This window comes from Ovis aries, chromosome 10 (assembly GCF_016772045.2).
Source record: "Ovis aries strain OAR_USU_Benz2616 breed Rambouillet chromosome 10, ARS-UI_Ramb_v3.0, whole genome shotgun sequence".
Classification (NCBI taxonomy): Eukaryota; Metazoa; Chordata; class Mammalia; order Artiodactyla; family Bovidae; genus Ovis; species Ovis aries.
Window position 1 is genome coordinate 85,382,744 of NC_056063.1, and position 14,539 is coordinate 85,397,282.

A 14,539-nucleotide genomic window follows, 5' to 3' on the forward strand; every position below is an offset into this window, starting at 1 on the left:
TTGAGCTGGATGGGGCTTCCCTGGAGGCTCAGCTGGTAAAGAATCTGCCTGCAATGTGGGAAACCCCAGTTCCATTCCTGGGCCAGGAAGATCCCCTGGAGAAGGGATAGGGTACCCACGCCAGTATCTTGAGCTTGCTTTGTGGCTCAGACAGTAAAGAATCTGCCTACAATGTGGGAGACCCCGGTTCCATTTCCTGGGCGGGAAGATGCCCTGGAGAAGGGAACGGCAACCCCCTCCAGTATTCTGGCCGGGAGAATTCCATGGACCGTATAGTCCATGGGGTTGCAAAGAGTCGGACAGGACTCAGCAACTTTCACTTCTTTTGAACTGGATAGGTGTATTCATGATGGTGACTACTATGTGGGAACAAGTGGAAAACATAATTCAGACCGAGAATACAGGGAACACTGAGAAAATTATTAGGAATGAGGGGTTACCCGGACGCCGACAGGGGACCAAAAGCAGAGGGGCTCAGAGAGGGGTCACCTTGGAAAGACAGATGTGTTAAAGAGAGCTGGCAAGGAGACCCCCGACCCCAGCTCAGAGAGGTGCCCCGTGAGGCTGCAGTGCAGGTGCCTGGACGGGAAAGGGGTTCTCGGTCACCTGCCCGAGTGCTGAGTGCCCACTGCAGGCAACCATCGCCGCAGGCGGCAGGGTTTCCAAGATCACCAAGGTGCTCCCTTGCGGCCTGGAGGCCGGAAGTCAGTCGCCTAGGAGTGGCCAGGCGGTTCCCTCTGAGGCCAGAGGGAGGACCCGGCCGGGTTCCCCAGCTGCCGGCGGTTCGCTGGCGCCCTTGGTGGAAGGACATTCTGGTCTGGTCTGGAGTGGACGGTCCATGGGGCCGCAAAGAGACACGACGGAGCGACGCTCACTCTCACGTTTGGCTGGGGGAGCGCCGTCCATGATCGCTGAGCATCTCCGTGTCCAGGTCGCCCTTTATAAGGACACCGCACACACGGGCCCACCCTGACACCCCATCCTGGTGGTCTAGAGGCCGTATTTCCAAACAAGGCCCCATGGGGTGGCGGGGCGGGTAGGACGCCCTTCTTGGGGACGCCATTCCATTCCGGCCGTAAGGTCCGCTCTTTCGACCACGGCCCAGCCAGCGTTCTGGCCGGGTGAGCGCTGCGGGCTCGAGGGCCCGGGCGTGGGGAGATTGAAGGGTGTGGTCTTCTGCGGGCTCTCGAGCTCTGTGTGCAGTTCTCCCCTCAAGCTGTTTGTGACAGCACCTCCTGGTGCAGCCAAGCAGGAGCCCCCCCTGGACTAAGCATCCGCGCACAAGCGCTGCCGCAGCCGAGGCCCACCAAGGGCACTCACGGAGCCGCGCTGAGGCGGCACCTGGCCGCGCAGGCAGGCGCGCTGCTCCCTCGGGAACGGGTGCGGCCTTATTTAGTCTTAATTCACGTGTCCTGCTTTATTAAAGGCATCTTTGCAGACCATCTTCACGTCTTTGAAGAACCAACATGTAAAGAGGTTAATCACTGGGAAAGTTCGCATGTATAATCTCATTTAATCTTCGCTGCCTCTCCGACTTGGAAGTGCAGCTGTGCTTAGTTGCTCAGCCGTGTCTGCGTCTGCGTGACCCCATGGACTGTAGCCCACCAGGCCCCTCTGTCCAGGGGATTCTCCAGGCAAGAATGCTGAAGTGGGTTGCCATTAGAAGTATAGCTATTTCCCCTTTATACAGATTAAGAATCTGAAAGGCTAAGCTGTCTACCAAAGGGCCTATCGGTGAGGAGCAGAAAATTCAGAATCAAAATCCAGAGCTGACAGATTCTCGTATAATGCGTGGGATTCGTTTTAGTAGACTTTATCTTTAGAGTGGTTTAGGCTCACAGCCACACCGAGTGTAAAGTGCAGAGATGACGCCCTCCCCCGCCGTGCCCAGCCCCGCCTCCATCAGCGTGCCCACCAGAGGGTACACTCATCTCGGTGGATGAGCCTCTGCTGACGGGCCACAGCCCGGGGTGTGCATTCTACGGTCATGTGACTCTCGCCGTCGGCATCGACTGCGGTTTTGGACAAAGTCACATGCCACGCCCCCTCCTCTACAGTGTCCTACAGAGTATTTCTCTGTCCCGCCCGCCCACACTGTACTCCTGTTCATCGCCCCTGCCAGCGCCCCTGGAAACACCGATTGTGTTCCTGTCTCCGTCCTTCTGCTGATACTTTTCTAAGGCAAGCACTGTCATAAGTTCATCAGGAAAATCACCCTTGTTTCAGGCACCCCAGCCTCAGTCCCACTCCCCAGCAGCAACTTGTTATAAGACTTTTGGCTGTTTTCCCCACGGTTTATCTCCATAGTTCTGGGTTACATTTTTATATTTCTTATTCTTTATTAATTTGGGGCATTATTTATTTGGACCTTACTCACTAGACACTATAAAGCTTTCACGCTCTTTGCATTCTTCCCCAGCCCTCTTTTTCCCCACACAGGTATATCGTTGTTTCTGTTAAACCGATATTCAGCGTACCCGCCATCCGTTCGTGGAAGGACTGGTCGTGGCTGAGACAGTGGGAACCTATGAATATATTTCCCTTCTTTCAAAACTGTGTTTCCCCTGAAGTTGTTAGTGGTCTTGTTTTGTGAGAGCGCTTGTTCTTTAACACTTGGTTTCTCTGTTCTCATTACAAATTCTCGCCAGGCTCGGCACCACTGTGGTAAGCGCCCTCGACACTATTTTTTGCAAGATTAAGCACATGAGGAGGGTATGAGCCCAGCCTCCTCCTCCCGAGTTCCCGCCGAGGCCTTCTGTTCCCTGCCCGCAGCGGGTGGCTGCTCTCGCGAGGGCGGTAGTCCTCATCGTCTCCCTTTCCCTTCCTTCCAGGGGCTCTTTCACCCTCTGGGTCCCGTGTTGTCCCTCGTGGTGACTTACCCCGTTGTTCTGGTAACTTCCAGCAGGCTGCACGGCACTGCAGTTGGCTGGTTAAAGGACTCAGATCATCTTCCCTGAAGGTTCTGCTCTCCGTCCTACTCTTGCTTTTGAATAGCCGCGCTGCTCTCTTTCTTCACAGCCTCCTGAGGGCTACTTGGTGTACAGGAAGCCACACGTATGTAAAGTGCACAATATGGTTCCTTTTGACAAGTGACCAAACGCAGGCAACAGTTGCCACAGTTTGAGAGGGAACATGTCCGTCACCTCACAGCGTCCCTACCTTCTCTGCAAACCCTCGCTCCTGTTCCCCCCTCACAGGCTATCAGCCACCTGCCTTCATCAGTTCAGCTGTCATTATTCATCTGCGTTTTCTAGAATTTCACAGCAATGGGCTCCTGCTGCCTGTCCTGTCTCTCCCGGCATAATCACCCTGAGATCCACCCATGTCCCAACGGTCTATGGGCCCCTCCTTCTGTTGCTGAGTCGAGATCCTGCTGTCTGTCCACCTCTCGATGGACGTCTGTTTGCATTCCTGGCTGTCGTGGATTGTGGACAAGTCTTTGGATGGACACATGCTCGTTTCCCTTGGGTGAATCCGTAGGCATGGAATGGCTGCTATTTGGTGCTGGGCTTAGTCACACAGGCGTGTCCAGCTCTCGGTGACCCTGTGGACTGTAGCCGCCAGGCTCCCGGGTTCATGCGGACTCTCCAGGCAAGAATACTGGAGTTAAATTTTCAAGGAATTGCAAACCCTCTTTCAGAGTGTGAGCACTGCATTTCATCCCCACTAGCGTGTATGAGAGCTCCAGTTTCTCCGTATCAACACTTGCTTTTTGATGTTAGCTACGCTTCTGGCTGTGTGCGAGGACCCCGTGTGGCTTTAACTTGCTTTTCCCTGATGACGAACCCCCTCGAGCACCCTTTCGAGTGCTTATTAGCCATCCCTCTACGTATCTTCTTTGGAGAAATGTCTGTTAAAACATTTGCAAATATTTTCTGTCTATAGCTTACCTTTTCATCTTCTCAACAGTGTCATTTGAAGAAGGCAGGTTTTACATTGCCGTGAAGTTTGGCTCACTGATTTCATCTTCTTTCATATTCACGCATTCTGTGTTGTATTTTCTTTCACACAGGTCATGCCTTTTCTGGCGTATTTTATTTTATTTTTTGCCAAATTCAAGGTCATTAAGATTTTCTCTTAGAATTTCTTTGGAAATGTGTTGCCCAATGAAATAGCCCCTACCTACATGTGGTCATTTAACATTACAACATGTAAAATTAAAAATTTCAAAATGTGTTTCTCAATCACAGTAGCCGATTTCAAATCCTTGGTAGTTATGTGTGGTTATTATCTTGGGAAATACAGAAATATTTCCAGCATCAAGAAAGACCTATTGAATGATCCCCTAACCTTCCAGAGCTTACCTCCCGCATTTAGGTCAGTGATGCGTCTGCACTGACTCGCGTATGTGTATCGGGTAGAGGTTAATGCTTTCTACATGTGGCTGCTCAATTCTAATAATTTCATTTTTTGAAAAGATTATTCTTTCCGTTAAAATGCTTTGGTGCCTTTGTTGACAGTCAATTAGCAATATATGTTTGGATCTGTCTTTGGACTCCTTATTCTGACACATCAATTTATCACCTCATCTTCTTCCACGCAGTATTGGTTACTACAGTTCTAAAAGAAGCCTTAAAAACAAATAGGGTAAATTCTCCTACTTTTTCGTTTTTTTCGAGATTGTTTTGGCTTTTCCACACCCTTTGAATCTGGGGGGACGTGATATCTTAATGACACTGATGCTTCCAACTCAGTGCCTTGTTGTAGTCCCCATTTATTTACATCTTAGCTTTTTGGAAGCAGTGTTCTGTTTTCGTGCACAGATCTTGGACATCTCTGGGCATTTTTCTCCCAAACTGTTTCACATTTTATTCTGTTACTGTAAGTAGTAGTACTTTTTAAATTTCATTTTCTGATAGAAAAATACCACTGGTTTTTTAATTTGGGCCTTGAATCTTATAACTTTGATAAATTTCTTATAAGTTATGGTAGGTTCATTTTGCAGCTCCTGTGAGATCTTTGACAAAGACAATTTTACTACCAGCAAATAAAGATTCTTTTCTTCCATTCTAATCTAGGCATCTTTCTTTTCCTTGTCTTGTTTTACTGCCCAGAACCCCCAGTACAATGTTGAAGAGAAGCTAGGAGAGCGACATTCTTGTCTTTTTCTTGATTTTAGGGGGAAAGCTCTCAGTCCTTCACCACTGAGTATGATGTTGGCTATGGTGGTGGGTTAGTTACTAACTCGTGTCCAGCTCTCTGTGACCACATGCCCTGTATGTAGCCTGCAAGGCTCCTCCATCCGTGGGCTTCTCCAGGCAAGAATCCTGGAGTGGGTTGCCATTTCCTTCTCCAGGGGATCTTCCTGACCCAGGCAGGGAGCGAGCCCATTCTGCTGGATTCTAGATCCTTTCCCTTTGACCTGTTTTTGTTTTGTTGGCTTGTTTTTCTTGGTCTCCCTCTGTGAGTCATTTTTTGATTGCGTCTCTCTCTCTGCTTCTTGAAGCCACGGGAAGATGAGCCTTATGTAAGACTTCTTTGTGTGTTTGTTGTACTCTCTCCATCTCAAACGACATACACTTCAATTCTGAAAGTTCTATTAATTTTTGAAGCTTTTTTCTCTCTACTCTCTCTGTCCTCTCTTTCTGGAGCTCCCATTAGTTAAAAGACACATCTCCATCGACCTCTGATTTTGTATAATTGTTTCCTTTTATCCTCTACCCTCCCACCTTCTTTTTAGGCTCTGATTTCTTGAAGAGTTTCCCACATTTATCTTTCACTTCTTCTGTTGTTTTTTCAGGAATCATATTTTTTTATTCCGAGATTTACACTGCTTTCTGAGTTTCCATCTATATATGTATTCTTGTTGTTGTTCAGTTGCCAAGTCATGTCCGACTCTTTGTGACCCCAGGGACTTCAGCACCTCAGACTTCCCTGCCCTTTAGTATCTCTCAGAGCTGGCTCAAACTCACGTCCATTGAGTCAGTGATGTCATCCAATCATCTCATCCTCTGTCATCCCCTTCTCCTCCTGCCCTCAGTCTTTCCTAGCATCAGGGTCTTTTCCAGTGAACCGGCTCTTTGAATCAGGTGGTCAAAGTATTGAAGCTTCAGCTTGATTATTCAGGGTTGAATTCTTTTAGGATTGACTGGTTTGATTTTCTTGCTGTCTGAGGGACTTTCATGAGTCTTCTCTAGCACCACAGTCCGAAAGCATCAGTTCTTGAAATGCTGATTTTTTTCATGCGTGTCTTCTTTGTGATTTTTAAAAAATACTTTTAATTTACCCCCAATAACTTCTGTTCTTTCTGAATCCGCTTTGCATGTTAGTTTTGGACTCGGTCTTACCTGTTGGAGGTTTTTCCACAAGAGTCTAGTCGTCTGCTTTGTCTGTTAATATTTGACAGTGAGTCCTCAAACCATTGCTTGGAAGCTTTGGGAGTCGCTATGTGATAGCTGGCAGGCTTTATTATAGCCTGAAACTTGAATGTTTCATTGCCAGAATATCCAAATATCAGTTATCTGTAGTTTCCGGCTTCCGGAAACCTTTCATTTTTCTAGAGAAGCACTCACAATTGCCTACAGAGACGATGGCCTTAAAACAGGCCAGCAGAATGGGTCACGGGACTCAGCTCAATGCGAAGACTTTGTGCTCCAAGCTCTCTGTTTGGTAACAGAGCGTCACCTGATGCTGGAAGAAATGCACCAAGGTAAAATAAAGAAACAATAAATGAATTATTAGCAAAGGAAAACTTTATAAAAAATCAAAGCCCCACATAAAAATTAGTGTTGAAATGAAGGTGTTGGCAGCAAAATCTGATTCCAATAGCAGACACACTTGCCTTTAGTAATACAGCATAGTCGCCTAAGAATGTAATTAAAATATTGCTTTTTCCCTTCAGCTGACATCTATTACTTTTTTCAATCAACTACAGAGTTGTTAGCACATGAAATATTTTAAGTTGAACCTAACTCCTTAATAAACAAAGCAATGAAGTGTTTCTTTAGGGGAAGGCTGCTGGGGAACGTTCCTGAGACACTAGGGCTCCGTGAACTGGGCCAGAGGCGACAGACCAGGTGGCTCCTCTGCCTGAGCATCACCTCCCGTCTGCAGAGGCAGTACATCCTCCTTAAGGCCTTTTCTAAGAGCCTTCACTGAACTTGTTACAATATTGCTTCCGGGTTTTTGTCAAGCTTTTTATTGGAGGATAGCTGCTTTGCAGTGTTGTGCTGACTCCGCCATACATCGACAGGAACACCCACAGGCACATACGTGCCCTCCCTCTTGAAGCCCCTTCCACCTCCCACCCCATGCCACGCCTCGCGGTCCCCACAGAGCACTGGGTCGAGCTCCCTGAGTCACACGGGCATTCCCACCAGCCATCTGCTTTACACGTGGAAATGCAATGTTCCCGTGCACTCTCGCCTCCTCCCGCCCTCTCCTTCCCCCGCGGTGTCCCCAGGTCCGCTCTTCACGGCCTGCGTCTCCACTGCTGCCCAGCAGAGAACAGGCTTCTGTCCTATGCATCACTTTGTTGGCCACGAGGCACGTGGGATCTTGGCTCCCTGGCCAGGGATCACACCTGCACCCCCTGCATTGGAAGGCAAAGGCTTATCCATTGAACCCTCCAGGGAAGTTCCCTTAAGGCCTCTATTTATTCTAACATTTTAGGAATCTGGTTCTCGATCGCTACAGATGATTCCTAAGTGGTACAATGAATATGGGGTATTAACTTGGCCATTTTTCCATCAAGGAGAAATGCTGGGATTCCCAACTTGTCTCTGAATGCGCCATTCCCCATGGGTCCTAGAAGAAGAGGAAGCCAGGCAGACCCATGAGTGTGTCAAACAGCTGAGAACCAGGACGTAAAATGTGTTCCAATCCCCACATCAGACGTGGCCTGGCTCTCTAGAACAAAGAGCAAAGCACGGCGCTCATCCCAGAACACCCCCACGCCTTGAGAACATGGCTGATAACCTGGGGTCCACTGAGCTCTCCTGGGGCCCACCGAGCTCTCCTGGGGTCCACCGAGCTCTCCTGGGGCCCACCGAGCTCTCCTGGGGTCCACTGAGCTACTCTGAGTTCTGCCAAGCTACCCTGGGGTCCAAATACCCCATGAAGAACACTCAGAATGTCCACTGAACTTGGACAGAAAAAGTCACCTTTTTTTTATTACCCTTTAACTGACAGCCAGCATCTCAGTAGCCCACACACCACGGGAGCAGTAACGTTCCCGACAACTTTCTCACCAACGGAAATAATCAGTATTTTCATGTCACAGTAGGCTTGTTGCAAATATTACATTTCAAAATATCATTTATGCTCCCAACCATTTTGAAATTGCAGTCGCTTTTGGACCTGCCACAGAACTTGTTACTTAGTGCATTATGGAGGAAAATTATTACTATATCACACAATATTTTTAAAATATATTCTGATATTTGCATTTCAATACGAGCTGTTTCCCCGGCAATCTTAAATCTTAGTTTTAACCTTTTATCATGGAGGACTTGGAACATACATAAAAGTAAATGACATGTAGAGGCTCACATGCCCATCACCCCATTTAGCCCCAAACCCTTCACTGCTTGCAGTGAACCCTAGACATCATGGAACTTCATCTGTGAGTATTTCAGCTTGTACTTCTGAAATAGAAGATCTTTTCTTCACGTATAATCATAACACCATGCTTGCACTGGAGAAAATCAACACATCAAGTTCATCAAATATCCCATCAGTGTTCAATTCTGCAAGCATCCATAAGCGTTAGCTTTTAAATTTATTTTTTCAATCAGAATTCAAATAGGTTCATACTTTTAATTAGTTGGTATGTCTCTTAAGCTTCTTAATTTCTAGATTCTGCTTCAACCCTTCTCTCTTCTTACAATTGATTTCTTGAAGTTAAAAAAAAAGTGGGGAGATTTTTTATCCCACAGCTTCCCCGTCGGAAAGACCCTCTGGAGGAGGGAATGGCAGCCACTCCGGTATCCTTGCCTGGGAAATCCCATGGACAGAGGAGCCTGGCGGGCTGCAGTCCGTGGGGTCGCAGAGTCGGATGCGGTTGGGAGAGGAAACACGGACAGCAACAATGACCCCTGCGTTAGGCCCCAGACCCGGCGCTCCTCGGGGCTCCTGTGAAGCAGGGCTGTCTGTGGGGAGCTTGAATGTCTTAAATGCCCTGCCTCCCTGCTGCGTGGCCCTCGGCGGCCTCCCCCGCGGCCCACCGACGTGTCTCCTGTCCCTCCTGCCCCGCGGGTCTCACTGAGGGGGCAGGGTGGGCGGCTGGGAGCATCTCGGTCATCAGGTGTGAGCTGGGATGTGAGCGTCCCCGTGTGTCAGCGGCGTGCTCTGAGCCCTCATTTCCTATTTGTAAACACGCGTGGCAGCACCTGGGGGAAGCTCCTTAGCGGGCTGCAAGTGCCGGGCCCTGGGTCGGTCGCCTTCTGGGAGGGTAAACCTTACCCTCTCCCTGTCCGAGGTCACAGCTGTCCCTCCATGCGGTTCTACGGTCACTTCCTCGCGGCCTAGTCACTCTGGACAGCAGCGGCTAAAGCCACACTGGCGAGTCAGCCCAGCCTGGGTCCAGATGCCAAGGCTGCATGGTTTTCCGCTCCAAAGAGGGCAGCGGATCCTCAGGCAGGACAGGGCAGTGAGGGGAAGGACAGCAGGTCCCCAAGTCTCCGGCGTGGTGTCCAGCCCCTCCCAGGAGCCTGCCCTCTCCCCTCTGGGGCGGGTGGTGCTGTCTGCTCCCAGCCCACCCCCCACCTGGGTCCTCAGGGCTGACAGCGACCCTCAGCTCAGCACACGGGGACGTTCGGGCACCGTGAGCTCCTCTCTGCAGCCTTCTAGCTGCCGGCGCCTCTTCCCTCCAGAACGCTGCCCTGGCTCCACTCCGCTCCTAGACGGGACCCCACCCTTACCTCTGCCCCGCCCGCTGCCTCTTCCCATCCCCTAGCTGGGAGACCCTGTCGCCCCGGTGGCAGCTTCTCCTGTTCCCTCTTCTCAGGACGTCCCTTCCCTTGACCTTCCCATCAACTGCGCGGTGTGGGTGACCACTCCAACCCCAACGCACGCGTCCCCACCAGAGCTGCACACGATACTCCCGGAGTGACCGGACATCCCCCGCGTCTGACTGCCTGGAGGGTGGCGATGCTTTGTGTGTGTGAGATGCTTTAGGGGGCGCCCAGCAATGCCCGTCTTTTCTTCTGCCCCCCAGATATTCCCTACTTTATGCTAAATAAACTGGCGGTTTTCAACCGGTTCCTCTTTCACAGCCCCTGCCTTGGCTGATGGAAAACTCTGCATTGCAGACCCTGCTTCAACACAGACAATTCCTCTTCCGCCTCTAAGATCTGGTGCGCGCCCTCCGTCCTCAGGTGAGCAAGGCCTTCTCGGGGCTGGAGGGAGGAACCAGGAAGGCAGGGTTCTGTTAGGTTTCATCTCCGGCCAGAACCCGCTCCGGCTGCAAACACGCGCACTGTGTGAGGCCGACCACAAACAGGAAGTCATCCTCGCGGCCGGAAGTGATGCTGAGGGCGGCAGCGGAGTCCCGAGCCTCCGCGCTCCTCTGCCCTTCCCGCGCCTCCTCGGGCTGAAGTCCTGGCATTTCCGGATCTTCATCTTTGTCGCGGAGGGCACACCCCTGGCCTGTATTCCAGTCCCGGCACGGAGGGTGCCGACACTGAAAAATAAGCTGAGGTCTGCGCTCCTCTGGGGCCCCGCCCAAGGGAAGCAGACGGGAGCGTGGCCATTCCACAGAGTTAGAGACTAAAAAGAGCTTTTGATTTTGGAAGAACAGTTTTTTTAAATGGATTTGTATGCATAGCATCCATTTGCAGTTGGTGGAGTCAGCGACTAATAAAAATGTCATTTCCTGTGATTTTTATAAATTGCGGTAAATATGCAGTAATCACCCACATTAGCTGCTGAAATGCAGGCAGCCGTCTGGAGGGGAGACCAGGGACCGCACTGAAGCTTCAAGAGGTAGACCCCACAGGTGCAAATTGACACCTAGGAAAACAGTAGTTAATACCCGCTAGAATTTGGAGAAGGGGAGAGTGTTAAACGTACGTCAATCAGACGAATTTGGACTTCTGCATGAGAATCTGTCATGTCAAACAGGAAATAGCTATAAATTACTTGTAATAGTAAAAATCTTGTGACTTGTAAGCTTTAAAGCAATGGGCTCATTTAACACATCAACTCATAAATGATAACCTAGGACAGTCAGCCTGGGTATTTATTTCAGTTTTACTGTGTAGAAACCAGAGCAACGCATGCATGATCCACAAGACCTCCAACATTCCATCAGCTCCGGGAGCCACAGAGCCGGAGAGCCGCTGCTGCCCACCCTGGCAGAGGGGCGCGTCAAGGTCCGAAACCCTTTTGATCCTACCAAGAAAATTGAGACGTGATTAGAAACGTCATGGTTTGGGTCGTCTCATAATGAATAATTCCAAATAAATCCCACCATTATTCTGTTTATTTGTTTTACTAAGAGCTATTTGAAGCCGTTGGAGCTGAAAGTATGTTTCAACATGCCAAGCGCATTTACAGTATCTTGTAATCATCTTGCTAACCAGTTCACAGGCAAACAGTGATTGGAGTTCTGTGTTTATTTCAGATACCTCGGTGTGTCCCACCCACAGATAAGAATCCGGCTCAGAGACAGTTGTGAAGGGGCTGCAGCACCCCCGGGAAAGTGTTCCGGGAGTGTGACTCGGGAAGACGAGCACACGAGGCATCTTCCGCTTCATTGGAAGAGTCAGTGGCAACTAGGTACTTAGGGCAGCGGTGTCTCGTGAACCTCGTGCGCCGAGTGCATATTTGACGTCAGTTGAGTCGGGGTGGGGGCAGGCTCTGGAGAGAGGAGTAAGGGCAGAGGACACAGCCACACCCCAAGCTAACCACTCACTTTTCCTACCAAGAGTGGGGGCTGGGCTCGGAGACACACTCACAGCTCTGTTGTCATCCTGAGCTCAGAGGAAAAACCAAGCCCGTCTTGGTTCACAGAGACACCAACCCAAGTGTGTAGTACCTCCAGCTCCTACACCCTTCTCCGTGGTGCCCCCCCCTTCACATTTGCTCCCTTACCTGCAAGGCACATGTCTGTGGGACACACACACACACACACACACACACACACCCTGCTCAGCCCAGAAGGGCGCAGCCACATTGAGGATCCTTGATCTGTTGTTTGGGTAACTTACCCACTGTTTTCCCCTTCCATATTCTGCCGAGGTCCACTGTTGGCAGGGGTGGATTTGCCACTGTCCAAATATAGGAACACAGGCAAATTTAAGGAAAAACCCTGAATTTCATCTTTAAAAAGAAGTTGAATTTTGAAAATTAGCTTCAACTGGTACACAGCTTAACTGATTCCTTGCGTTGTATTGGTTATCTTAAACACAGTGGTCTCTGTCCGAGTTCAGTCCTGTTTTCATAGTAATGGCTAATTCTGTAGCTGGAATGGTCGTCAGTGAGGGGAGAAGGGCGGTGAGGACGGGGAAGCCCGCAGGCAGAGTGTAGGCCCTCTTCCGTCGCCTTGGTGAACACTCTGTAATTCGGGGGCAAAAGCAGACCCTGGGGAACAGCCTCTCCAGATGAAGTCTTCAGAGCCACACTGCAGCCAGTAACGACGCTGGCCTCAATCCATCACTTTGCTCTGGCAGGACATGTCCATATGGGAAGTGACGCGTTGATTTTTGCAGGGAATCTCGATGCCCCAAATAAACTGAAGAACTGGAGTTCTTTCTGAAGTCTAGGTAATATTTCTAGACATGCCAGCAACTTACATCTTTAGCCTCAATGGCTAGAGTATTACTGATGAGAGAATATTTGTCTTTTCTCTCTCTCTTTTTTGTTTTTTGGTGAATTGAATGGCTAACTGTGTTGATGCTACATTTTTAAACCACGTACAACCGTAGAGTAGCTGCTGCCTTTGTTGACTACATATTAACACATCTGTTCATTTTTAGCAAAGTTAATTTCTATAGAATAATGAAAAATCTTCTTTAATATTTTGGGCAAAATGGTACACATTCATGAATCGACTGACAACTGTGCACACTGCATTTTCTTGGTTCTGAGACACACATTTTTAGTTTTATCATCTTTGGAATCTAAGTGCACCATTACCCTCGGTGACAGCTCACAATTATAAGTGGCAGCGTTTTTTCATGCATAGCGGCAAGTGAAATAAAGATGCATCTTACTGTCAAAGGCATCTCAGGCTGGTTGAAAAGCAAAAGCGCACGTGTGTGTTCGTAACCTGTGGATAATTTCTTGTCCACGTGGTCTGGGCTGAAGAAAAGTCATATCAAGAATCGTCTAGTCTTCCATGATACTTCCTTACAGAGGGATTACAAGTCACACACCCAAACTTCAGCATGGCTCTCTTTATTCTAAAGTCTTGTATTTAAAATGGCTGGTTCTCACTAGATCACAATACGAGTTTGACAGAGGAGTCCTATTGCCTCAGACCAGAGGTGGTCTAACACAACTGCAAAGGCTCCTAATGAAAACTCTAGAAGACTCTCGAAGGCTGAAGGAAGGAGACCAGTTTTCCGATTGGTACCCAAGCAGATGCTTGACGATGAGTCAAAACGGAACAATCGAAGCTGGTGCCACTGAATGGGATTTGGTGAATATTCCAGGTTTCAAGATGAGCCCACAAATGTGTATCAGAATACTCAGCTCCCCTTGGGCACGCTTCCTGGAACCTTTACAAGGCAATTACTGTAATGCAGGAAAGTCGCTCCCGCTGAGCCCACAGTGTGCCGGGCAACAGTTCCAGCCTGAAGGCTTTCTGTACCTTTTCCCAGAGCAAGTCTTCGGGAGGCCTGGGACCCAGTCTGAAACATCAGGTCAGTTTGAGGTGGTGCAGGGACCGGAGAGAGAAGAGAAGGCGTTTGTTTCCACTGTTAAACTTTTAAATAACAAGGATTCCAGACAGGAACAGCTAACACGTGGCCTCTGTGCTCCAGCACCGGCTGTGGGGAGCCCGCTGGCCCAGGCCCCTGGGCACACGGGGAGGGTCCACGTTCACGTCTTGGCGATTTGATGCTACTCTGCGTGCAGCCCTCTGCTCTCCCCGCGTCTCACTCTTCCTGGGCGCATTACCTCAGCGTCCTCTACGTCCGATTTAAAGGGAATTACCTATGACTTCAATTATGTGTCCCTTATCAGCTGATGTTACACTACACGGATTTGCATTGAAAGGCCACAAAGAAAGAGGGAGTCACGTCACCCAGCCAAATAGAAGAGTGATGTTCTGGTGAATTTAGGCTAAATAATTTACTGCCATATAAAAGTGGGGAAGTGGAAGGTGAGCCCTTTGACCAATAAATCTCTCCTGCCCGTGAAACCCTTATCTGGTTGCCTCCAACATATTCTGCACGAGGAAGCCGTCACCATTGGCTCTGGTTCGTTATTTGTAAACCTTGATCTTCTGCACTCGGTGTCCTAAATATGGATAATTAGCATCAGTTTATCACGCTTCTGCATACTTCCTCTTCTCTCCAAACATGCGTGCTTCTATTGGCTGCCGTGCTCCCGCAGAAGATTATGGAGACAGATTGCAGAGAATGAATGTGCTCCA

At 49.4% G+C, this 14,539-nt stretch overlaps 1 long non-coding RNA gene across 1 annotated transcript in view; it reads left to right on the plus strand.

Annotated features, from left to right (window-relative positions):
• Nucleotides 1–14,539, plus strand: part of LOC121820474 (uncharacterized) — a 49,195-nt gene that overhangs the window by 22,940 nt on the left and 11,716 nt on the right. The window contains exons 2-3 of the long non-coding RNA XR_006061036.2: nucleotides 10,215–10,316; nucleotides 11,564–11,718. This is a non-coding gene — a long non-coding RNA (uncharacterized LOC121820474). The remainder of the gene's footprint in view (nucleotides 1–10,214; nucleotides 10,317–11,563; nucleotides 11,719–14,539) is intronic.